Source organism: Ursus maritimus, unplaced genomic scaffold (genome assembly GCF_017311325.1).
Source record: "Ursus maritimus isolate PB19 unplaced genomic scaffold, ASM1731132v1 scaffold_24, whole genome shotgun sequence".
In the NCBI taxonomy this organism is placed as follows: domain Eukaryota; kingdom Metazoa; phylum Chordata; class Mammalia; order Carnivora; family Ursidae; genus Ursus; species Ursus maritimus.
This window is the reverse complement of record NW_024424897.1, coordinates 22,012,244-22,038,494: the sequence shown is the minus strand read 5'-3', so window position 1 is coordinate 22,038,494 and position 26,251 is coordinate 22,012,244. Positions and strand designations below refer to the sequence as shown.

At 37.5% G+C, this 26,251-nt stretch overlaps 1 protein-coding gene across 4 annotated transcripts in view; it reads right to left on the bottom strand.

Moving 5' to 3' along the window:
- Positions 1-26,251, bottom strand: part of FBXL20 (F-box and leucine rich repeat protein 20) — a 96,204-nt gene that overhangs the window by 54,713 nt on the left and 15,240 nt on the right. The window contains exon 2 of one of the 4 annotated variants that reach the window (XM_040640699.1): positions 15,331-15,455. The exons of the other annotated variants lie outside the window; for them this stretch is intronic. The gene's annotated coding sequence lies outside the window, so the exon portion shown is untranslated. The remainder of the gene's footprint in view (positions 1-15,330; positions 15,456-26,251) is intronic. 4 annotated transcript variants of the gene reach the window in all.

The following is a 26,251-nucleotide window of genomic DNA, read 5'->3' as shown; positions in this document are numbered from 1 at the left end:
TGGTATATGAGAACAAAGGAAGAAATAACGAATTCTGCCCACACCTGACATTTAAACTGGGTCTTAAAGGAAGGCCAGAAGTTAATTAACTAGGAAAAAAGGGGGAGATAAGATGTATAAAAGTATGGAGTCATACATGAAGGCCTTAGCATTTCATGATTCAAAGTAGACAAAGTAATGGAAGGGAAGCAAAGGGATAGGAAAGTAGTGGACAGAATGTACTTCCCCCTCAAACTCAGACATTCAAAGAGTAATTACAATAGATATTTTCTAATAACTGTAACAACCTACCCTCCAGCTAAATGGAAAGCTCTGTGAGGGCAGGGACCATGGCTTTCATATTCGCCAACATATTTCCAGGACTGAGCACAGAGCCTGAGACATGGTAGGAACTTAATAAATTGAACTGTTATGTGGATAGTAGGGTTTGGTCATGAAGGAAACTTGTACATCAGGCTAGAAATTTGAAATAATCCCATAGAGAAGAGAAACCTAAAGAAATTAAACTCTGGGTTGGAAGTAAGGACATAAGCTAAGAATACACTGAAATTATAGTTCAAGTAAAAGATGACGCAGGTTTCTGAGATTACAGGGTTGGTGAAAATTAAAAAAAGAAAATGGAGAAAAGGACTTTTGAAGAAGCAAAAGGACTTAGTGATGGAAAGGTGGCCTATCTATCAAGTTGCAGTGCAACAGAAATCTTATAATAAAAGTAATGCTGTTGACTGACAATGACATGTTTTAGGAAATTATATGACATCAAAGAGTAATCTGCTTCCCTATAATTTCTACCCATTAGTGGAAGCTATTAAAAAATCATATCCTTCTTCTATAAGACAGTCTTTCAAAATGAAGCCATCATATTTCCTCCTAAACAAGTTTAAGTTCTTCTCAAATGATACGGTTTCTAAGATGCCACGCCATGATGGTAACTCCTCTCTGGGTACACTTACAGAAAAGGACACGTGCGGGAATTATAACCCATTTAAAAAGCTGGATAATCAAGGGTTGATGACATAAAATACAATGTCTTGCAAAGAAAACTAAAGCATAAAAAACAGACCTGGGAGACTTTTCAGAGTTAGATAGCATATATATTAAGCTTAAGATCTGGGGGGAAAAAAAGACCTTAAGTACAAAACAGACTCATTCAACACCCAATCTACTAGACTCTGCCCAACTCAAATTCACAAAAGGACAATCACTTATAGATTAGAAATGCTAAGCTCTTTATCTTGCATACTCAAAGTATATTTGTTAAATGCTACAAATCTTACCTCATAAGGTGCTTTTGCTCCCTTGAATATATACAGTAATTAAATTGTTAAAAAATATAAACCTGCCATACGTCATTCACGAGACTTCTACAACTCTAGATATAAAAAGGAACAGAAATCACACCCAACAACTAATTTCTTTCCTTGCATCAGTCTATATAGACTGAATGGTGTTACTTCAGCTCAGGTCATGATCCCTAGGTCTTGGGATCAAACCCAGCACGGGCTCCCTGTGGGGTCTGCTTGTCTGCCCCTCCCTCACTGTGCATGTGAGCACATGCTCTCTCTCAAATGAATAAATCCTTAAAAAAAATGAAGAATTAAAAAAAAAAGACTGAATGGTGTTGTGTCTGTAGGAGCATAATGCAAGTGAAGGGAAAAAGGAACAGACAGTGTCCCGGGAGGATTTGGGAAACACCAGGCTTAAAGGACATCTGTCCAGACATACATATCCCTCTTCTCCCTTCTGCACATATATATTCTACTCTAACGTTCCAAGAAAGGATAAAATCAGTGGTTGAAAACCTGTGGTCATCTGACCAAAAGCACCAGCATCAAGTGGGACTTTGTTAGAAGTGCAAATTCTTGGGCTTACCCAAGACCTATAGTATCAAAAATGGGGTGAGGAGGAGGTGGAGAGAAAGAAGGGCAATCTGTATTTTAAGAAGCCCTTCAGGTGACACCAATGCTTCCTGAAGTTTGAGAACCAACGGACCAGAGGAAGCAGATTGTAAATCTCAGGATTTAAGAAATTACAGTTCTGGGGTGCCTGGGTGGCTCAGTTGGTTAAACATCCGACTTGGTGTTTCAGCTCGGGTCTTGATCTCAGGGTCGTGAGATTGAGCCCTACATTGGGCTCCATGATGGGTGTGGAGCCCGCGTTAAAAAAAAAAAAAAAGAAAAGAAAAAGAAAGGAACGATTACAGTTCTATAAAATAATCAGAGTATTTCATTATTTGAAGTAACATAAGAATGGAGGTTGGAAATCCTAGAGGTAGACACAATAATTCTAAATGTTTTCTAGGAAACCCATATGGCTTCTGCTCCAATTCATGGCATTGCTGGTAAAATAAATGTTTCCTAGAAGCAACAGAATATATGTTTTAGGTATTTTACTATTTCAGCTGAATCCAAACTTTGGTTTTTCATGCAAAATATAAAGATTATCAAAACCAATCAGATCCAGGATATAATGAATTACAACAAATCTTTGAAAGATTTCAGATATAATTGTTGTAGAGGAAGTGACTGTTCAAATGTGACATTCTCAGGTAATCTAGTTTTATATTAACACAGGAATATATCATTGCATATTTTTTGTAATCTATCCACAAACAATTACAAGGACGTGATCATGGGAAAAACATGAGAGCAACCAGATTGCTCTCTATTAACTCTTTCAAGGGAGGATACCATCCCCTGAACAAGCAAACACAATGCAAAAGCATTTATCTAGGGAATAGGACATGCTTAAATATTTGGGTTTTAAAAAAATCTAAGTGACATGTTTTGTCATACACTAGCATTTATTGTTGCTTTGTATAAAACTATAATTGTTTTTCTATAAATTCTATTGCTGAGAAATGTAGTAGCAGATAGGTTTAACAAAGGAAATAACAAAGACCGTACTTGCTCAACAGTGACCCCTGCTGGTTCAATTGGAGTATAGTTCCTGACTTCAAAAATTAAAAGATCTGATTCAGCATTATAGAAGAAAAGAAAGTTTAATGACTACTTTGGCAGAGAAAATTAATTATCCATTCTCCTAGAGTAACAGAATTCCCAACTTTGAGCTAGCACATGGCTGTATGGAAAGACAACTTTATTTCTCTTGCAGCTAGATAAAGCCAAGTCACTAAGTTCTGGCCAATGGGAGGAAAGAAAAAGTGATGTGTGCAATTTCAGGAGTATCCTTAAAGAGAGAAGGTGTGCCCCTTCTTACTCCTTCTTTACTCCTGCTGCTTGAAATGTGGTTAGGATGACCGAACTCCATCTTGTATCACGAAGTTGAAGGCCACAGTTTTAAAGATAAGCAGAAAACTAGAAAAAGCCTGTAGATGACTGCAGAGACATACCAGGCCTTTGGACTTTATATGACAGAGAAAGAAACTTGTATCATATTTGAGCCACTTTTAATTTGGGTCTCTGATACATGTGGCTAAATTTACTCACATTATTTTATATTTTAAGAGGCATTTTTTGTTTTGCAAGATGAAGAGTCCTGGAGATTACACAAACATTGTGAGTGTACTGTACACTTAAACATGATTAAGATGGCAAATTTTATATGTGTCTTTCCACAATTAAAAAAATTAAGTTTTTTTTGTTTTGGTTTTGTTTCTACATTTTAATACTTCTAAATTTAGGACAGTTAAAATTAATTTTAATTTTTAATTTACAATTAAAATCAAAAGCATCTTTTGTGGTTTATAATGATACATTTTATAATTTCAAAGCAAGTTTTAACTATATATAGTAAAGTACAACCAATGGAGGAAAACAAAATAGAACTTAAAAACCTATTTGCTTCTCTTCAAGCGGGCTCTGTGCTTTTGTTTATACTATATTCTCTAAAGCACCCACAGAACCAAACTTGCCTATTCTATCAGCAGAAATAGACTTATGTCCACTGGACACGCTATCTATGCCATGAAGGCTTTCCCAATCTCCCTAACGGGATGGGATTGTTTCTTCCCCTATGAAACCACGAACGCCAGTTCTGAGTTGCTGTAGGACTCCTTATAAGACTTCACGATCGGAGAGGAAAGCGCCTCGTCTATTTAGTTCACCACTGTGTAGTCAGCAACCGACACAGTGCCTAGAAATTGGTGAACCAAAGAATGTTATTTGTACTGCAGGGATCTGGTAAGACTCTACTGATTATAAATTCCCAGCAGGTTTCCATGATTTTTAACACTTTGTATCTCTACGGTAGAGCGCTTTGCCAAAATTTTTTTAAAAATAAAAATGCTTAATAAATTGAATGTGACCCTAAATTTGGTAATTAGATACAAATGACATCAGCACAGTCACAGACTGATTATCATTACAACAAATGACTTCATTAAAACATCTGAAGAAACAAAAGTTTGGAGACTCAGCTTATAGCCCATTTATTCTAAGGGATATGAGCTACATTAAATTTCTTGTTAAAGAAAAGTTGTAATTACTGAGTTTTCACCACCATGCAATTTTATCTGTATCTAGTATTTTTTAACAGCTTTAAATGGTATAATTCACATACCATAAAATTCACCAGTTTTAAGCGTACATTCAATAATTTTCAGTAAATCTGTAAGGCTGTGCAACCATCACCACACTGTTGATGAATTGCCATCACCCCAAAATTATCTCTCACGCCTGTTTGCAATCCATCCACTTGCTTATACCCAACCTCAAGCAACCACTAACTGACTTTCTGTTTCTACAGATTTTCTGGAGATCTACAAAGATGGAAACATAAAACATGTCATCTTTTGCATCTAGCTTCCTTTATCCTGCATATTTTTGAAGCCCATCCATGTTGTAGCATGTACCAGTGGTTCATTCCTTTTATGCTGCTGAACAGTATTCCAGTTTACGAACTGCCTTGTTTATTCATTCCTGGCTGACAAGCATCTAGATTGCTACAATATTTTTACTATTATGAATAATGCTTCTATAATTATTCAAATATAAGTCTTGGTTGAAATAGGTTTTCATTTCTTATGTATAGAATCTAACATGGAGAAGTGCTGAGGTGTATGTTTTTATACGTTTTTTTTTTTAAGATTTGTTATTTATTTATTTGACAGAGATAGAGACAGCCAGTGAGAGAGGGAACACAAGCAAGGGGAGTGGGAGAGGAAGAAGCAGGCTCATAGCAGAGGAGCCTGATGTGGGGCTCGATCCCATAACGCTGGGATCACTCCGAGCCGAAGGCAGACGCTTAACCGCTGTGCCACCCAGGCGCCCCTGTTTCTATACTTTTTAATTTTTTTAAAAAAAGATTTTATTTATTTGAGAGAGCCTGCGCACATGTGAGCAGGGGCGGGGGGAAGAGGAAGGGGGAAGGGAGAGGGAGAGAGACTCTCCAGCAGACTCTGGGCTGAGCGCAGAAATGCTGAGCTCAATCTCACAACCCTGAGATCATGAGTCAGACACTTAACCAACTGTCAAAACCAAGAGTCAGACACTTAACCAACTGAACCACCCAGGCGCCCCAAGACTTTTTTTTTTTTTTAATTTTTAAGTAAATTCTACACTCAATGTAGGGCTTGAACTCACAACGCACAACCCTGAGGTCAGAAGTTCCGTGATCTAGCAACTGAGCCAGCCAGGTGCTGCAGTTTATTTTAAACTTTTAAAGAAACCGCTAAATTGTTTTCCAAAGTGGCTATACCATTTTACATTCCCACCAGCAATGTACGAGGGTTCCAGTGTGTCCATAGTTTACTATCACTTGTTGTTGTCTATATTTTTAACTTTAGCCAGCTGGTATATCATGGTTTCAATTTGCTTTTCCGTAATTACTAATGTTAATGAGCATCTTTTCATGTTACCCAAATGACTTGTTTCATGAAATATAAATTCAAATGACTTGTCCATTTACTTGGGTTTTCTCACCATTGAGATTTAACTGTTCTTTATGTATTTAAGGACTTTGTATATATACAGGCCCTTTACGGACTCTATGATCTGCAAATATTTTCTCCAATTCTGTGGGTTGTGTCTTGTACTTCTTGATGGTATCTTCCGAAGGACAAATGTTCCTAATTTTGATTAAGTTCAATTTACCTTTTTTAAAAAAAATGGATCATGCTTTTGATGTCACATACAAGTATTCTCTACTTTTTGAAAGACTGTGTTATGCCACTTTGCTTTTATGAAAGACCTATAGTTGTAGCTGTTTTTAACTAATACACCAATACTGTTTTTTAACTGATAACCAAAAGATATCTGAAGAGGATTTTCACTTTTGTGAAAAAAGGTAAAAAGCAATAACAGTGTTCAGGGTTTTACAGTGAGCCATTCGAGAGGCAGAGTGAACCTAGAGCAGCGAGAGTAGTACTGCCAAGCTCCTTCCCCAAGAACCAGGCTCAGCATCCCAGTATCAAGCTACCACAGCTCTGAACTGTATCTGTGAGCATCTGTGCTTTATCTGATTTATTGGGAGCATCTATTAGCAAGATGTATCCTAAGGTATAAGAAAAGCTGAAGGGACATTATTTTTTGGGTCTAGGAATGTTCAAAAATTTGTCCACATAGATAAGTGGTAACTGCTTCTTCTCTTCGTACCGTTCCAGCTTACAAAAGGTTTCACAGGAACGCTATACTTTCAGATAGCAGGGAAAACCTGTACATGAACTCTGCCTAACCAAAGGTCATAAAGATTATCTACTATGTTTTATTCTAGAAGTTTTATAGTTTTAGTTCTTACATATCAGTGTATGATCCATTTGGAGTTATTTTTCATATATGCTTGGAGATGAAGACCCAAGTTCATCTTTAACCATGCAGATACCCAATTGTTTCAACACCGTTTGTTTAAAAGACCATTCTTTTCCCACTGAATTGCCTTTATTGAAATCTTTATTGAAAACCATGTGACCACAAATGTAAACATTTAAGAGAGTCTCAATACTGTTCCATTACTTTATAGGTCTATCTTTACACCAATAGCTATCCTGATTATCACAGCTTTAGACTATTTTGAAATCAGGAAGTGTAACTCCTCTTACTCTGTTCATCATTTTGCAGCATCTCCATACAAATTTTAGAACCAACTTGCCAATTTCTTCAAAAAAGCCTGCTGGATTTTGACAGAGATTGCACTGATTCCACAGATCAATTTGGAGAAAACTGCCATCTCAACAATACTGAGTCTTCCAAACCATAACTTGGATGTCTGTTTATTTTTTTAGGTCTTCCTTAATTTCTCTTGGCAATATTTCATAATCTTCAGTGTATAAGTTTTTGTTATATTTATTCCCAAGTATTTTATTCCTTTAGATGCTATTGTGAATAAAAAAAATTTTTTTTAAAGATTTATTTATTTTAGAGAGAGAGCACAAGAGAGCGCGAGCAGGGGGAGGGGCAGAGGGAGAGGCTCTCAAACCCACTCTGGAGCTCTATGCCAGGCTTGATCCCAGGCCCGAGACCATGACTGGAGCTGAAACCAAGAGTCTGACACTTAACGGACTAAGCCACTCAGGTGCCCCAAACTGTATTAATTTCATTCTAAGATTGCTCAAGGCTAGTACATATGTAGTATACCTTCTATTCATTTATGTTCAACCTATGTGTGGCTTTGAATCTAAAGTGTGCTTCTTCTACACAATATAAAGTTGAATCTTTTTTAAAAAATCCAGTCTGACAAGCTATGCCTTTTAAGTATACAAGCCATTCACATTTCGTGTAATTATTGATTTAGTTGGATATGTCTCATTTTGCTATTTGTTTTCTATATGTCTCTTGTCTTTCGTTCTTCCTTTACTATCTTCTTTAAAGCTGGTATCTTCTAGCATATCATCGTAATTTCTCTGTTGTTTAAAAAAGGTATCTTATCACAATCTATTTTAGATTATTACTAATTTAATTCTGGTAAAATAAAAAATCCTTGCTCCAAAATAAATCTATTCCCCCCTCTTTCTTTTTGCTATTATCATGTTACATATTTATTTTTTAAAATTAACTAATTTATTTGAGAGACAGAGAGAGCACATGGGGAGAAGCGTAAGAAAAGGGAGAGAGAAACTTTAGCAGACTCTTTGCTGAGTTCAGAGCCTGATGCAGGGCTTGAGCTCATGACCCTGAGTTCATGACCTAAGCTGAAACCAAGAGTCGGACGCTTAACCAACTGCGCCACCCAGGGGCTCCTACATATTTATCTTAAAAGCCCAATAATGCAGTTTTATAATTACTGTGTCACACATGTGTCTTTTAATTCAGTTGAACTAATATAAGAGAAAAATTTATTTACAGCCTTCTATATTTACTCCTGTAATTAACTTTTACAGTGCTTTTCCTTCAAGTTACCATCTGGAACCATATCCTTTCAGCTTGAAGGACTTCCTTTAGTATTTCATGTAAAGCAGTATTTCATGTCTGCTAACAACAAATTCTCTGTGTTTGCTATTCTGGGAATGTCTCTGTCTATTTTGCCTATATTTTTCAGTAATAGCTTTCTTTGCTGGATATAGAATTCACTTAAATTATTTCTGAAGGGAAATTCACATAAAATACACCATTTTAAAGTACAATTCAATGGCATTTAGTATTTACAATGTTACGCAACTGCCACATCTCTCTAGTTCCAAAGTTTTCATTCCCCCAATTGGGTGTTCTCATTAAGTAATCACTCTCAAGACCTACCACCCCATATCCTCCAACTCCCAGACCTAGCCAACCACTATTCTCCTTCCTATCACTATAGATTTCCCTACTCTAGATATTTCACATAAGTGGAATCATTCAATGTGATCTTTTATGTCTGGCTTATTTAATTTTTTATAAAATTTTTGAGGTTTACCCATATAGTACCGTATCTCAGTAATCCATTCCATTTTATGGCTGAAAAATCTTCCATTCTATGGATATACCAAATGTTTATCCATTCATCTGTCAATGGACACTTGGATTGCTTCTACCTTTTGACTACTGTGAATATTACTGCTATGAACATTATCTGTGCACAAGTACTTTTATGAATATTTCTTTTCAATTCTTTTGGTATCTATCTAGGAGTGGAATTTCTGGGTTGTTTGGTACTTATAACTTTTTAAGGAACTACCAAAGTGTTTTCCACAGTAACCGTACCAATTTACACTGCCACCAAAAGTTTTAAATTTCTCTACATTGGGGGCGCCTAGCTGGCTCAGTCAGTGAGAGCATGTGACTCTTGATCTCAGGCTCATGAGTGTGAGCCCCATGCTAAGTGGAGTTTACTACTTAAAAAGAAAACAAATTTCTCCACATCATAGTCAATACTTCTTATTTTCCCATTTTTTCTATTCTTAATTATATTCATCCTCATGGTATAAAGTGCTATTTCATTATAGTTTTGATTTGCCTTTCCCTAATGACTAGTGATATTGAACATATTTTCCTGTTTGTTTGCATTTCATACATCTTCTTCGAGGAAATGTCTATTCAAGTCCTTTGACCTTTATAAAACTGGGTTGTTTTAACTGCTTTGTAAGGGTTCTTTAAATACTGTGGATATAAGACCCTTACCACATATATGATTTACAAATAATTTCTCCCATTCTTTCGGTTGTCTTTTAATTTCTTGAGTGTTCTTTGATATGTGAATATAGAATTCTTAATTAACAATTTTAACTTTCTACACTTTGACTTGTTACTCAGCTGCTTTCTGGCTTCCATTGTTTCTGGTGAAAAGTCAACTGTCAATCATATTGCTGTTCTCGTGTATATCATGAATTCTTTCTGTCTTGTTTTCCAAAATTTTTCTTTGTATCTGGATTTAAACAATTCAATGAGAGGTGTAGACCTCTTTGTGTTAGTCCTATTCGATTTTTGGACGTGTAGATACACGTTTTTCATCAAATTTGGGGAATTTTCAGCTATTATTTCTTCAAATATTTTTTTCTGACTCTCTCTCCTATCTCCAACTGTCTGTATTGTTGGTATAGTTGATGTCCCACGGATTCCCAAGGTTCTGTTAATTTTGTTTCATTCTTTTCTTCAAACTGGATTATTTTACTGTTGTCTTCAAGTCCATGGATTCTTTCTGTGTGATCTCCAATTTGACTTCTGAGTTCCTCTGCTAGTGATTTTGTCATTTATTCTACTTTTCAACTTCAGAATTTCCATTTGAGTCTTTTTTATTTATATTTCTTTACTGACATTCTCTATTTGAGTCACTGTCACCACACTCTCCTTTAATTATTTAAACCTGGTTTCCTCTAGCCTTTTTTTTTTTTCTTAAGTAGGCTCCACACCCAGTGCAGAGCCCAACGCAGGGCTTGAACTCACAACCCTGAGATTAAGACCTGAGGTGAGACCAGGAGTCAGACGCTTAACTGATGGATCCACCCAGGCACTGCTCCTTTAGTCTTTAAACATGTTTATATTAGCTGCTTTGAAAGTGGTAAGTAGTCTTTTAGCCGCAAATAATAAAGTATGGTAAGAAATACACTAAAGAGAGAACTGTGCAGTTTGCAAGAAAAAAAAAATTAGAAGACATATAGAGGGTCTAGATCTTGCTATACTGGAAAATAAAACCATTCCTCATCTTCTGTCTCTCAAGCCATAAGTTTCTCAAAAAGAGAACTACCCACAGGGTAAAATATCAGATAAAAGATGTGGCTATAAGTTCCTTTTAAAAACCTCAGAAAATTTTAAAGCCATGCCTAGTTGACTCTCTCAACTAGACAAGAAGTCCTCTAAGAAGCTTAAGGGAATTATCACACAACAGCCTGACACAACCAAACTAGAGACAGGCCTGTCTTAAAATGAGTTATAATGTTGTAGCTTTTGGGACACAGAATAACAGAAATCAAATTCCTAGAAAATCCTAGACATTTTTTTATTATTTTTTAAGATTTTATTTATTTGAGAGAAAGAGAATGTGAGCACGAGTGGGGGGAAGAGTAGAGGGGGTGGGGCAAGCTGACTCTGCGCTGAGTGTAGAGCCCAACACAGGACTCAATCTCACGATCCTGACACAACGACCTGAGCTGAAATCAAGAGTCAGACGCCCAACCAACTGAGCCCCTGGGGCCCTAAAGATCCTAGAAATTTTAAAGGAACACGTACCAGTTGGATTAAAAGGGACAGAGAGATTATTCAAAATGAAAAGAGGCCCCTGGGATCCCAACTTTCTATAGGAAGGAAGTCACTGAGAAAGATATTCAGCTTCGTAAGACATTTCTTATGTAGAAGGAGACACCTCCCAGAAAGCAGCATTAAGAGGCCAGAAGAATCACGGAGAACAAAAGATTAGGGAACCATTCCCAGGAAAACAGAACTGGGCCCCAGTCAAGGCACTTTTCCTGCTCCTGGAGTAGAGGACCCTGACAACATGTGCCCAGCTAGATTTCAGAACTGATAAGAACCAACAATTGCCATGTGCCTCCTGTTATCTCCCCATTTTCTAGAAGGAATGTCTATTGCCATTATTCTATCCCTGTGACAACAGTGTATATTGTGTGTTTGGGGCAGACAACTTTTCTTTTTCGTTTACAAGTCTCTGGATCAAGAGAAACTGCATAAGAGGACACCTGAAGTGGATATTTTGCATGTGATACGAATATGAATCCCTAGGGCGCCTGGGTGGCACAGTCATTGGGCATCTGCCTTTGGCTCAGGGCGTGATCCCAGCGTTCTGGAATCGAACCCACATCGGGCTCCTCTGCTGGGAGCCTGCTTCTTCCTCTCTCACTCCCCCTGCTTGTGTTCCCTCTCTCGCTGGCTGCCTCTCTCTCTCTCTGTCAAATAAATAAATAAATAAATAAATAAATAAAATCTTTTAAAAAAAAAATGAATGAATGAAATTTTAGGGTGCCTGGCTGGCTCAGTCAGTAAAGCATGCGACTCCTGATCTTGGGGTCATGAGTTTGAGCTCCATGTTGGGAGTAGAGATTACTTAAAAATAAATTTTAAAAAATAATAATAAAGAGCTCTTCCTCTCCTCTAAGGAAAAAAAAAGAATTAATTTTCCTAAAGAAATCCAGAGTTAAAGCTACATAAGATTTTCTTTTCACTATTTTTTTCCTATAAGTAATTTTTACTGATTATGCCATTCCTTCATTCAACTAACACCAGATGTTTTTCCGATTGGCTGATTTTCTTGCCAAAATCTAAGAGGAAAAACATTTTTGTATGGCTAAATAAACCTAAAACAAAGTAAGTTTGTAATTCCTCTGCCCAACATCTTGTCCCTAGTAGAAATATAATTGTATTTTAAATATAAACTACTGTCAGTGCATCATCATCTCATGAGTAAATTTATCCCAAGAAAGAAATTCTTAGATTAAAAATACCAAGGAAGGGATACACTTAGAAAACAGACACATTATTTAATAGGTCAAACTTTCTGCTTTGGACGCCTTCTAACATCTGACTCGACATTCTGAGCTTTCTTTTATCCTGACTTCTGTTTACCAACCAAAATCTATATCCACTACCAATTCACTGCTCTCAGTATAAAATAAGTATACACCTTTATTTTGCTTTCTGTTGATTATTTCTTTCAATTATTCAGTTTTAACTATCGCCAGCAACATTTTAGGGCCCTGAGGACTCCATGAACTTTGATGATCTACTGGGTATGACTGGAACTCATTTCGGATGCTGCTCAATCCAGGAAATCTCCCATGCCCTACTGAAAATTTCTTTTGAGGTTATGAAGTGAAAGGAAAGAACTGAAAACTCAAAGTAGCAATATAATTACTTGTCCTCTCTCCTCCTCCTTCACGTCCTCTAGCCCTACCCCATCTATATAAACATTAAAGAACTAAGAGTAGATACAGCCAGGCAACAATGGGATTTGACTCCGGATTAGCAAATATTTAACCCGTAATCTCATATTCCAAACGCCACAGGGGTTGGTAAATCAAGGGAAAGTAGAGTTTGATTTCCTCATGTACAAATTCTAGTCAATGTGCCAGAAACTGAAAACTGGCAGAAGCTGTGGAATTTTCCAAGACATATGTCAGATAGTAATTTTACAATTCACTCACAAACACACATTCTAAATCATCTTACGGTTATGGAAATATTTCCAAAGCAATAGTATTTTAACACAGCCATGGCATTTATTTGTAGAAAAAGCATTCTCCTGCTTTAGATAACATAAGAAACAAAGTACACAGCACCCTAGATATCCTAACTGCATGTCAGAAATTATATTTAAATTTAAAAGGAACCAAAAGAAACAGTGTTAAATTAGAACAAAGACTCTTTAAACCAGAAGCGAAGAAAAAACTTTATAAGAAAGTCATTAAGGTAAAGTGATACCAAGTTAAGAGAACAAGGAAATCTATTAGACTTCTTAGGCCATGGTATGGGTCAGACAATGGTGCTATTATGAACAAGACAACTAAACAAAGGATGCAAGATATAGCTAGATATTTGGCTGGTATTAACTGATAAATATCTGGAAAGAGGTCTCTACAATATGCCATAAAATTTCACTGAATTTTTATATAAAAAAATCAACCAAGACAAAAGGACTGGAAAAACAGCAGAGTCCTCCTTATCCCCACATTCTATAGAATCTTCTAGGAGGTTCTGGTTGCCTCTTTCTTTCTTTCTCTTTTTTTTTTTTTTTTTTTTTTGCCTTTCTTTTTCTAAATATGCTTGACTTGTCAAATTTAGATTTATCTACTGACATCCTGCCATGGAAAGTAAGTATTTAGTTTTAACTTCTATCCCCATCCTCCACATCCCATTAATTTTGTCAGTCTTTGTTTAAATCAAGAGTCAGTGTGAAAGGATTGAGATACTAGTCAGTACTCAGCCAACTCAGCCAAGGAGAACAGTAAGACCACACACTTCTCTCTACAAATTAATGACTACCTCATTTTTTTTCCTGTTTTCTATGTATTTTTAGCTTTTCCTCAAAAGCTCCAACATCTGTCACATGTCTATCAGTACTTTCCATTTGCTCATATACATCAGATACTTTTTCCTGCAGCTGTACCTTCCCAAAACCCTTTTTTCTTTCTTCTGCTTCACTCTCTGTTGGGGGACGCTCTGGACTGGCTACACAGCTGTCATCTTGGGCTCTTCTCTCTGAATTCTGCTTCTTGAACCTGATTTCTTCTCCCTTGCTATTTAGGGGCAACTTACGAACAAAAAAAGCTCATAAGAACTGGAATGTTGGAGTCACTTGCACATCTAAAAACATCTTTATTCTAGACTCACATTTGACTGATAATTTGGCTGGGAATAAAATTATAGGTAGGAAATCTTTCCCATTGAAGATATATGAAGACACAGCTTGATGCATTTCTATCTCCCTTTGTTACTACTGTGATGGGTAATGCCATTCTGATTGGTCCTTTGAATGTAACCTCTAGTTACGCCTTCTGGAAGCTTTTAGTAAAGTCCCTGTATCTCCAGTTTACTCAATTTCATAATCACACCTTTGGGTCTTTGTCTTTTTTACTATTCATTCAGCTTCTTCAATTTACAAATCTATGACTTGGAAAATGCTTTGGAGATTTTTTTGGACATCATTTCTATTTTCTCTGTCCTCTCATATTTGAATTTATATTAGTTAATTATTGGACCTCTTGGTCTATCTTTAATTAAAAAAAATTTTTTTTTCCTCTGGGGGGTGCCTGGGTGGCTCAGTTAGTTAAGCATCTGCCTTTGGCTCAGGTCATGATCCCAGGATCCGTCCGGCTCCCTGTTCAGCAGGTAGCCTGCTTCTCCCTCTGCCCCTCCCCCTCCCCCTGCTCCTGTTTTTTTTTTTCCCCCTCTCTCTCTCTCATGCTCTCTTTCTGCCTCAAATAAAATCTTTAAAAAAATTATTTTCCCCTATTTCCCTCCTTTAATCTTTTTGTTCTAATTCCTAGGAAACTGCTTCAACTTTATCTACAATCCTTCCACTATTTGGAAGGGGGCATAATTATAATTTTTTTTTTATTTGTAAAGGTTATTTCTTATTTGTTGAAGGATTTTCAAAATAACATCCTGTTCTTTTGAAGATGCAACATTTCATTTCTTAGAGATTAAAACCCTCTTCCCCCTCCACCCCAGTGTTCTCCCCTTTGCTCTTGCCTTGTCCCTTATTTGTTTGGCCTCTCATTTTATTTTAAAATATTTATTTATTTATTTTGAAAGAAAGAGAGAGAGACAGCACCTCTGAGGGGAGTGGCAGAGGGAGAGAGAGTCTTAAGCAGACCCTGTGCTAATCTTATGACGCTGAGATCACAACCTGAGCCAAAAACCAAGAGTCAGCCACTCAGCTGACTGTGCCACGCAGGTACCCCTGGCCTCTTATTTTAGAGGCTTTCCTCAACTATCTGGTTATTCCTTGGCTGTCCACTCCTATTCATGACATTAAGCTAAATGGAAGCTCATTTTTATTTCAAAGACCCACCAGTCTGTATGCAGATTTTCATTTAATTCCTTGGCTCCAAACCCCTATCCTCTTCATGCATCTGATGTTCCTGGATCCAGAACCCTCAGCTTCCATTTTCTTGGAGAAAAAAAATCTCCAGTTTCCTAAAGGAGGAAGAAGTAGTTTGCATGATTCAACCACTTCATATAAGACTTTTAAATACTACCAATTTTTTTTTTTTTTTAACATTACCTACTTTTAATCCCAAGCCTCATCCTTGTCTTTTCAGAGACATTTTGCCAACCTCTGGGGAGGTTCTGTTGGGTAAACCCATTTGCTTGCCTTTGCAGACAGCCCAGGGTGTACCTTCCTCCATTCGGTTAAATCACTTAACATTCTTCTATCCATTTTTTATCTTCTAAAAAATAGTTGATATTTTGCATCTATGGTGACTTCTTCTTCCACTCATTTTTGTCCCTGGGGTCTTATGCCTCCTTTGATTCCTTTATTGCAATTTTAGTACTATTTGAAGAGGAAAGGAAATACATGTACTCTCAGTCAAACCCGCATGTTTGATCAAAATTCTCATGCACTATTTTTAGATGTCTTGGATAAAATCATTAAGTATACTTACTAAACTTATGGAGACTACAAAACCCATTAGGATAAATAATATCTTTGTTAACAGAATCAAGATTCAATATGATTTCTAAAGGACAGTATCAAGAGGAAACTAAATAGGGATAAGTTAAAAAATCTTTCATTTAGATGAAGCAATTACCAGTTACATAAATACAAAGCAGGAAACCTGGTTTCACAAAAAAACTTAGACAATTTTAGTTTATTATGAGTCATTCATGTGACTTGGTGGAACAAATTTTAAAAGGAAAGAAAAACTATAATCTTAGGTTACGTTAATGGGAAGCATAAGGACTAGATCAAGCAAGAAAACTACTCTACTGTACATTTTGAATGGTTGTCAAGAACTAATGTCACCTTTGAAAAAGGGAACTGACTAAATATAATTTAGAAGATGGATCCTAGGATATTGAGACATTCCAAACTAAGTCTTAGGGAAAATGGTAACGATAAGAGGAATATTCAGAGTCTTGAATGGAAGAACATTACAGTTGCTATCAAATATCTGAAGACTTGTCCTTTAGAATCACGCAGGTCTCTATTATTCCAGATAGCCAACCTAGAAGAATGAAGGCAATCTGTATTAAGACAAATATGGCTTGCGGCGTTAAGCGTCTGCCTTCAGCTCAGGTCATGGTCCCTGCATCCTGGGATCGAACCCCACAACAGGCTCCCTGCACAGCAGGGAGTCTGCGTTTCCCTCTCCCTCTCACCCTCCCCCCAGTCATGCTCTCTTTCTCTCTCTCAAATAAAATCTTCAAAAAAAGACAAATATGGCTTAAGTGGTGCCTGGGTGGCTCAGTCGGTTAAGCGTCTGCCTTCAGCTCAAGTCATGATCTCAGGGTCCTGGGATCGAACCCCGCTGTCAGGCTCCCTGCTTAGCAGGGACTCTGTTTCTCCCTCTCCCTCTGCCCTTCCACATCCACTCATGCTCTGTCAAATAAATAAATAAAATCTTTTAAAAAAGACAAATACAGCTTACATAAATTTATGAAGCTGTGAGCTCTCTCCATTACTGGTCAGCCAGTCTACCCATTAACAGGAATGTCACAGAGTAGATTCTTTCACTGAAAAGGAGCTTGAACTAGATGAAATTAAGTTTTGTATCACTAAAAGAACCACTGGAAAGAAACTGGGGCACCTGGCTGGCTCAGTCGGAAGAGCAAGCCACTCTTGATCTTGGGGTGGTGGGTTTGTGATGATTAGTTTAAAAAATTAATAATGGGATGCCTGGGTGGCTCAGTCAGTTAAGCATCTGCCTTTGGTTCAGGTCATGATCCCAGGACCCTGGGCTCAAGTCCCATACAGGGCTTTTTGCTCAGCGGGGAGCCCGCATCTCCCTCTGCCTGCTGTTGCCCCTGCTTGTGTGTGCTCGCTCTCTCTCTCTGACAAATACATAAAATCTTAAAATAATAATAATAATAATAATAATAATAATAATAAAATCTTTAAAAAAATAAAGAAACCAAGAGATGAAGAAGGTATTATATATCATTACAATATAATATTATATATATATTATATAATGATAAAAGGGGTCAATTCATCAAGAGGATATAACAATTGTAAATATTTATGCACCTAAATATATAAAACAAATAGTAACAGAACTAAAGGGAGAAATAAATAGAAGTTTTATTTCTACTCTCAATAACAGAACTGCCAGACAGGGAATCAATAAGGAAACAGAAGATCGGAACAACAGTGTAGACCTAACAGACATATACAGAACATTCCATCCAACAGCAGCAGAATACACATTCTTCTCAAGTGCACACAAAAACATTCCCCAGGACAGGAGCACCTGGGTGGCTCAGTCAGTTAGGCATCAGACTCTGATTTCAGCTCAGATCATGATCTCTGGGTCTTGAGATTCAGTATCCCCCCTTTTGGGCTCTGCCCTCAGCAAAAGAGTCTGCCTAAGATTCTCTCCGTCTCCCTCTCCCCTTCCCCACACATGCTGCATGCTCACACACACACTCTCTCTCAAAAAAATAAAGAATTAATTAAAGAAAAAAAGACATTCTCCAGAACAGAACATATTAGGGCACAAAACAAATCTCAACAAATTCAGTAAGACAGACATTATATCAAGTATCTTTCTTGATCACAATGGTATTCCAATATGTTTTCCAACACCACCAATTCTCCAATCTGTAGCAGACACTAACTGGTTATCCTACAAATTTAACTCAATGCCAACACTATCGACAGGAGACCAAATCATATCCCACAGGTTGAGGGCTTAGTCTCACACAATTCCCCACTTGAGATCCCAACTGCAAACCTAGGTTGCTACCTGTGCTTCAGACTAACTGGCTATAAATTGGTGGTTCCCATGATCCCCTCCTCAGGTTCAATTTATTCACTCGAGAGGCTCATAGAACCCAGAGAAATACATTAACTTGCACTTGCCAGCTTATTATATAGATACAGATGAACAGCCAGGTGAAGAGGTACATAGGATGAGGTCCAAAATGTTCTGAGCACAGGAGCTACTGTCCCCGTAAGAACTGGGGTGGGCTACCCTCCTGGTATGTGATGCCACCAACACGGAAGATCTCTGAACCTCATCATTTTGAGTTTTTAATGAGGCTTCATTATATACGCATGATTGTTTAAATCACTGGCCATCTGCAAGTGATTCAACTCCCGGCCCCTCTATCTTCTTGGGGTTGGAGGAGTAGAGGAATGGGACTGAAAGTTCCAACCCTCTAGTCGTGGTTGGTTTCCTTGGCAACCAGCCTCCATCCTTTGAGGCTTACAAGACAGAGGCTTTCCAAAAGTCACTTTATTAACATAAACGCAGCTGTGGTTCAAAGGGGCTTGTTATGAGTAACAAGATGCCATTTCACCTTTATGACTCTAAACTGAGGACAAAAGATCGATTATAACAATAAAAGAAGTTTCCATTGCTCTTATCATTTAGGAATTTCAAGGGTTTAAGGAGTTGTGAGCCAAGAATTGTGGACAAAGACCAACATACGTATTTATTACTGATAAGTCAGCCTCCATCTGTGGTATACAACACTTCATGCTCTGAGTTTCTCAGGTAGATGTCCTGCAGACAAATCGTGATCTGCCTCTTGCCAATATTCTCCTCTATGGGCACTTCTGTTTGACCTTCCCATATAAGCAGGATTGCAGATGTCCCATAGTTTCAAAGATGGGAGTTTATATTCCTGTTTTATTTGATTTTTCAAATGAGCCTGGAAATAATTTTACTTTCCCGTCTTAAAACCAGAAAGAGGCTATGTCTGTAATCTTTCAAGTCCGATAACCTTGAAAATGAGCCAACTACTGTTCAAGGGCTAAATGTTTACGTTTGATAATTAACTCCCAAAGGATAACACAATTGAATTCAAGAACTCAAATGCTCAAACTACTTCTTGTTTTCAAAGAGAGCCTACAGTTTCTCATCTCTATGGCTTTTTATCTTCTACCTAGAAATCTACCCATTTTTAATGCTCTGCTCCAGGGGCGACTGGGTGGCACAGTAGGCTAACGTCTGACTCTTGGTTTCAATTCAGGCCGTGATCTCAAGGTCATGAGATCTAGCCCCACAACGTGCTCCATGCTCAGTACGGAGTCTGCTTAAGATGATCTCTCCTTCTCCCTCGGTCCTTCCCCTGCTGATGCTCGTTCTCTCTCTCTAAAATAAATAAAGAAATCTTAAAAAAATACTCTACTCCAATTTCATATCCTTCATGAAAGCATCTCTGATCCTCTCTGTTACAGAGGAATGTCTCCCACTTCAGGTTTCCATGAGGAAGAACTTTTTTCTTTTTTTTTTCTTTTTTCTTTTTTTTTTTAAGATTTTATTTATTTATTTGACAGAGATAGAGACAGCCAGCAAGAGAGGGACCACAAGCAGGTGGAGTGAGAGAGGAAGAAGCAGGCTCATAGCAGAGGAGCCTGATGTGGGGCTCGATCCCATAACGCCAGGATCACGCCCTGAGCCAAAGGCAGATGCTTAACCGCTGTGCCATCCAGGCACCCCATCCATGAGGAAGAACTTTTTTCTAAACCCACCCCTGGCTTTTCTGTACTTCTTTATTGATAGAGATGGAATATCTTATCTGAACCTACCTGACTAGTTAATCTTAGAAGCAAGAAGAGCAAACTTGGCTCATCTGTGTTTCTACCTTTTCAAGGTCTGGAGCTAACATTCTCAATTTCTTTAGGGACAGACTCTCCCCTGTGCAGGAAGGTTCAATCCAGTACAGCCCTGCTTGGAACCAGGAGGGTCTACCTAAAGAACTTAGGCTAAAAAGCAAAATTTGATTCACACACTGAAAGCTGTATCCTCCAACCTAGTCTCTTATTAATATAAGTGATTATTTTGGCCCCTATCTGCCACTCCTGTTTTCTGCATTTGTCTAGAACTTTGGAAAGGATAAGCGGGATGCTTTATTTGAGACTACTTCAGAAATCCCAATATTCTATAGGTAGAGAAGTTCTCTTGCTTCCCTATAATCCATAGCACATTGTTTATAGTTCTGTTATAGAGTTTAAATTTTGTTTACTGTGTTGACTGTTTTCTAACTCACTAGGCTAGTGTTGCAATTATTTGTCTTGACCTGTCTTGTCACTCCCTGGAAGACTGGCTCAAAAGGTTTGGCTTTATTTTGCTGGACTCGAAAGGAACGTAGTACTAAAGATACTGCCCTACTTTGTCCAAAACATTTACAGGCAAATGTTTTAGTCACTGCTATCTGTGGGACAGATAACAGAGCAAACAACAGACTAACCAAAGAGCTAGGGAGGAAAGGACCAGAGAAAGAGATGTCCATAAGGGTGTTGAAAAGTCCCAACATATTCCTGGGAATCTAAAGGCCCCATGCATGCCCAGGGTTGTACACATGCTCAGGAAAGACCTGAGAATCCCTAAGCTGTCACTTCTGGCTGATCTTAAGGGTGTGTAAAAGCAGGAAGTGAAGGCTAAGGCATATGTGAACTGACTGGCTGAGTGTTGAAGGCATGTTCCAACATGTACATAGAGCCTCTCAGCAAAGACTGACAATTTTTGGTTGCAAGTGTTTAAGGAAATCTCTGTAAAATCCTTAGCTGACTACTACACTAATGGAACAGACATTTCAGTGATTACATACGACAAAGAATGCAGACTTGACAGAACTAGTTCAGAAAAGATACTCAACAAACAATACTACAATAAGCAGGATCAACAAACCCTGGAGGGGAGAGAATGTGATTTCTAGAGTTGCCACATTTTAATATTCAAGATGCTCTGTTTTCAATCAAAAACTACAAAGCATGCAAAGAAAGTATTTGCAAACCATATATATGATAAAGGTTTAGTATCCAAAATAAAGAACTCTTGGGGTGCTTGGGTGGCTTAGTCAGTTAAGTATCTGACTCTTGATCTCAGCTCAGGTCTTTATCTCAGGGTCGTGAGTTCAACCCCTGCACTGGGCATGGAGCCTACAAGAAAGAAAGACAGAAAGCAGATGGATGGGTAGATGGATGGACAGACAGAAAGAAGGAAGGAAAAACGAAAGAAGAAAGAAAGAAAGAAAGAAAGAAAGAAAGAAAGAAAGAAAGAAAGAAAGAAAAGAAAGAAAAGGAAGAAAAGAAAGAAAAGAAAGAAAGACGGGGCGCCTGGGTGGCACAGTGGTTAAGCGTCTGCCTTCGGCTCAGGGCGTGATCCCGGCATTATGGGATCGAGCCCCACATCGGGCTCCTCCGCTATGAGCCTGCTTCTTCCTCTCCCACTCCCCCTGCTTGTGTTCCCTCTCTCGCTGGCTGTCTCTATCTCTGTCAAATAAATAATAAAATAAATCTTTAAATAAAAAAAGAAAGAAAGAAAATTCTTTTAACTCAACAATAAAACAAATAACCCAATTAAAAAATGTGCAAATAATTTGAATAATACACAAATGGTCAAAAGCACATGAAAAGATGCTCAACATCATTAGTCATAAGGGAAATATAAAACAAAACCACAATGAGATACTACTTCACACTCACTAGGATGTCATAAACAAAAATGGGAGGGGGTTGGAAAAAGAAAAGAACAACTGTCAGTAAAGATATGGAGAAGTCTGAACCACTCTACATGGTTGGTGGGAATGTAAAATGGTGCGGCTGCTGTGGAAAAGTTTGGCAGTTCCTCAATATGTTAAAGATAAAATTACCACACGATCGAGCAATTCCACTCCTAGGTACATACACATAAGAACTGAAAACAGATTTTAAACACATATTTGTTCATAAGAATATTCATAGCAGCTGGGGTGCCTGGGTGGCTCAGTTGGTTAAGTGACCAACTCTTGATTTTGGACCAGGTCATGATGTCAGGGTTGTGAGATGAAGCCCCATGTTAAGCTCCACGCTCAGCAGGAAGTCAGCTTGAGATTCTCTCCCTCAGCTCCTCCCCTGCTCACACAAGCTCGCGCGCGCCCGCACACACACGCTCGCTCTCTCTCTCTCAGAAAGAATATTCAGAGCAGCACTCTTTGCGATAGCCAAAAGGTGGAAACAACCCAGATATAAGTTAACACATGAATGGATAAACAATATGTGGTATATCAATACAATTAATTATTCCATCATAAAAAGGAATGAAGTACCGATACGTGCTACAACATTAACCTTGAAATTATCATGCTAAGAAGCCAGTCACCGAAGACTATATACTATACGATTCGATTCATATAAACTTCAGAAAAGAAAAATCTACAGAGACAGAAAATAGATTAGTGGTTGCTTGGAACAAAGGGGTTGTGGGAGGATAGACAAAGAGTACAAGTTTTTAAGGTATAGAAAATGGGGTGCCTGGGTGGCTCAATCAGTTAAGTGGCTGACTCTTGATCTCAGCTCAGGTCTTGACCTCAGGGTTGTGAGTTCAAGACCCGCATTGGGCTCCATGTCCAATTTACTTAAAATTAAAAATATATATATATATAATTAATAAATAAATATATATATATTGTATATTGTATATACATATACAATATATGTTGTATATACATATACATAATATGTATATACAATTACATATTATGTATATGTATATACATAATATATATATAATATATACATATTATGTATATATGTATATATTTGTATATATGTGTATATATGTATTATACATATAATATATACATATACATAGTATATATATAAAATGTTCCAGAATATACATAATATATATAATATATACATATAATGTATATATGTATATATGTATATTATGTATATATATGTATAATACATATACATATAATATATACACATACATAATATATATATATAAAATGTTCCAGAATTAACTGTAGTGATGGTTTGCACATATCTGTGAATACACTAAAAGCCACAACATTCTATACTAGAAAAGGGTAAACTTTTTATAATGTGAATATCTCAATAAAAAAATTAAAATGTGTGCTCAAAGAGCTCTTTGAAGAAAGAAAAATAAATTCATAGTAGACTTCTGAGTTACAGTAGGGTTCAAAAGAAAAAAATAGGGTTCAAAAGATAACAGAGGAGGGGTGACTGGATGGCTCAGTCATTTAAGCATCTGCCTTTGGCTCAGGTCATGATATCGGGGTCCTGGGATCAAGCCCTACTCAGCAGGGAGTCTGTTTCTCCCTCTCCCTCTGGCCCTCCACCCTGTTCATGCTTTCTCTCTCACCCTCTCTCAAATAAATAAAATCTTAAAAAAAAAAAAAGATAACAAAGGAATATCTTTAGGGTGCTGAGGGAAAATAAATGCCAACTCAGAGTTCTGTACCAGGTTAACCTAGAGGGACCCCAGTAATGAAGAGAAAAGAAAGATGTCCCCACATATATAATAACTGAGTTTGTCACCCATAAGTCCACACTAACTTTTAAGAAGGACCTACCTTCAAAGAAGAAAAGTGTACCAGGTACTTCTGCCTCTGCTTACAGTAGTGATGAAATAGATCATTCTCATGAACCCCCCCAACCAAGGACCACTAAAAAGTTGGATGAAGTATTAAAAATGACAATAATAATAGACTTTTTTAAAGCAGGGATTAGGAAAAAATAGTATGAAGAACTATCAATCCAAAATCTAGAATCTGAGAGCCCAAAGAAGCAAGCCCAGAACAAGAATAAAACTTAATGTCAATACTATTAGATAAAATTTAATTCAATGCAGAATCATTAAGGGTCAAAAAGAGGTTTTCCTTATAGAAACAATTCACAAAGAAAATTTAACATTCTTTGAAGTTTATATATATAACAACACAGCTTCAAAATATATGAAGCAAGAACAGCACTATAAGAAGAAATAAAGAGGGGTGTCTGGGTGGCATAGTCGGTTAAGCAGCCAAGGCTTGGTTTCAGCTCAGGTCATGATCTCAGGGTCCCGGGATCAAGCCCCAAGCTGGGCTCAGGGCTTAGTGCTCATCACGGAGTCTACTTGTCTCTCTCTCTCTCCCTCTTCCTCTGCCCCTCACCCCCAACTCACTCGCACGCTCTCTCTCAAATAAATAAATACATTTTTAAAACAAAAGAAGAAATAAATTTCAACACGGCTGGAGAATTTTACTATTCTTAAACCAACAGACAAAACAGGTAAAAAGTTAATAGAGACTTACAGGATCTGAATAACACATATAATAAGCTTGATTGAAGAGATGTTTGATGAACTCGGCCAAGTAACAACTTAAAACACATCCAGAATCCAATTACTTCTTAAACTTCCACCACAATCAACTTCATACAAGATACAACTATCACGTTTCTGAATTACTGCAAGAATCTTAAACACCAGTTACATACTACTTCTCCACAAAACAAGAATGATCCTTTCAAAACCTGAATTATATCACATTCCTCTTCTGCCCCAAAATCCCTCAGGCTTCCCTTGTCAGAATAAAATGCAGGGCTTAAAATGGGCAACGGGGCCATTCAAGATCTTCCCTGCTCTCCATCAACCCCCTCTCCATTCTCACTCCTAACTCTCTGACCTCCTTCCCTCCTCCCACAGCAACCCAACTTCACCATGATCTGGCCACAGTGATCTACCTGGTGGCCATTCCTGGAACACATCAAGCACACTCCCACCTTCATTTTTGCATTCCTTTGCCTGTAATGGTCCTTCCTTGCTCCATCATTTCTTTCTTTTTCTTTTTCTTTTTTTTAAGATTTTTTTCCCTTAAGTAATCTCTACACCCAACACGGGGCTCAAATTCATAAACCTGAGATAGAGTCACGTGCTTCACCAACTGAGCACCAGGTGCTGCTCTCCATGATTTCAGTCTTCACACATTTTTAGCAGTGAAGTCTTCCTTAACCATTCTATGTAACTATGAACCATGCCCAGCTCCCTTCCTCTTTTTCTTGTCCTTCATTTTTTTCCACAGTACTTATCAGCATCAGACATATTATGTAATCATTTTTTTAAAAAGATTTTATTTATTTATTTGACAGAGACAGCCAGCGAGAGAGGGAACACAAGCAGGGGGAGTGGGAGAGGAAGAAGCAGGCTCCCAGCAGAGGAGCCCGATGTGGGACTCGATCCCGGAAAGCTGGGATCACGCCCTGAGCCGAAGGCAGACGCTTAACGACTGCGCTACCCAGGCGCCCCCCCTTCACTAAATTTTAAACTCCCATAGGGCAATTCTTGTGTCTTGTCCACTTTTATACCCTCAGCATTAATAACAATCTCAGGCACGTAGAAAGTACTCAACAAATATTTGCTGACTGAATTAGTGATTAGAAAATGTAACAGAAAAAAAAAAGGTCCATTTATGATAATATTAAAAACTATAAAGTATGTAGAAATCAAACTAACAAAAACTGTAAAATCTTAAAGGAAGAACTCTATACAAATGTGCTGAAAAAAGCTAAATATGTACAATGTTCATGAATGGGAAAGAAAATATTATAAAGTTATGAATTTCCCCAAATTAATATATAAGGCCAATTAACCAGAATTGTGGTACTGGCAATAAAAAATAGACAAAAGAAACAGAGGACAATTCAGAAACAGACCTCTGAGTTCATTTAATGAGTTTTATGTTAGAAATGGCATTTTAAAACCAGTGGAGCAAAGATGGGCTAAACCATATTAGGACAACTGAGTATCCATATGGGGGGAAAGTTCACTTAAAACCCTATCTTAACAAAATAAACTTCAAGGAGATTAAAAACTTGAATTAAAAAAAATTTTAACATGACAAAATATGGAAGAATATTTATAATCTTGGGATAAGGGACACATTTTCTATATAAACACAAATAGCAAATATAAAGAGACAATGCCCATTCAATGAAAAATCTTTGTAAATACATGAGGAGATAAAGGGCTAGTATTCAATATCAGGAATGC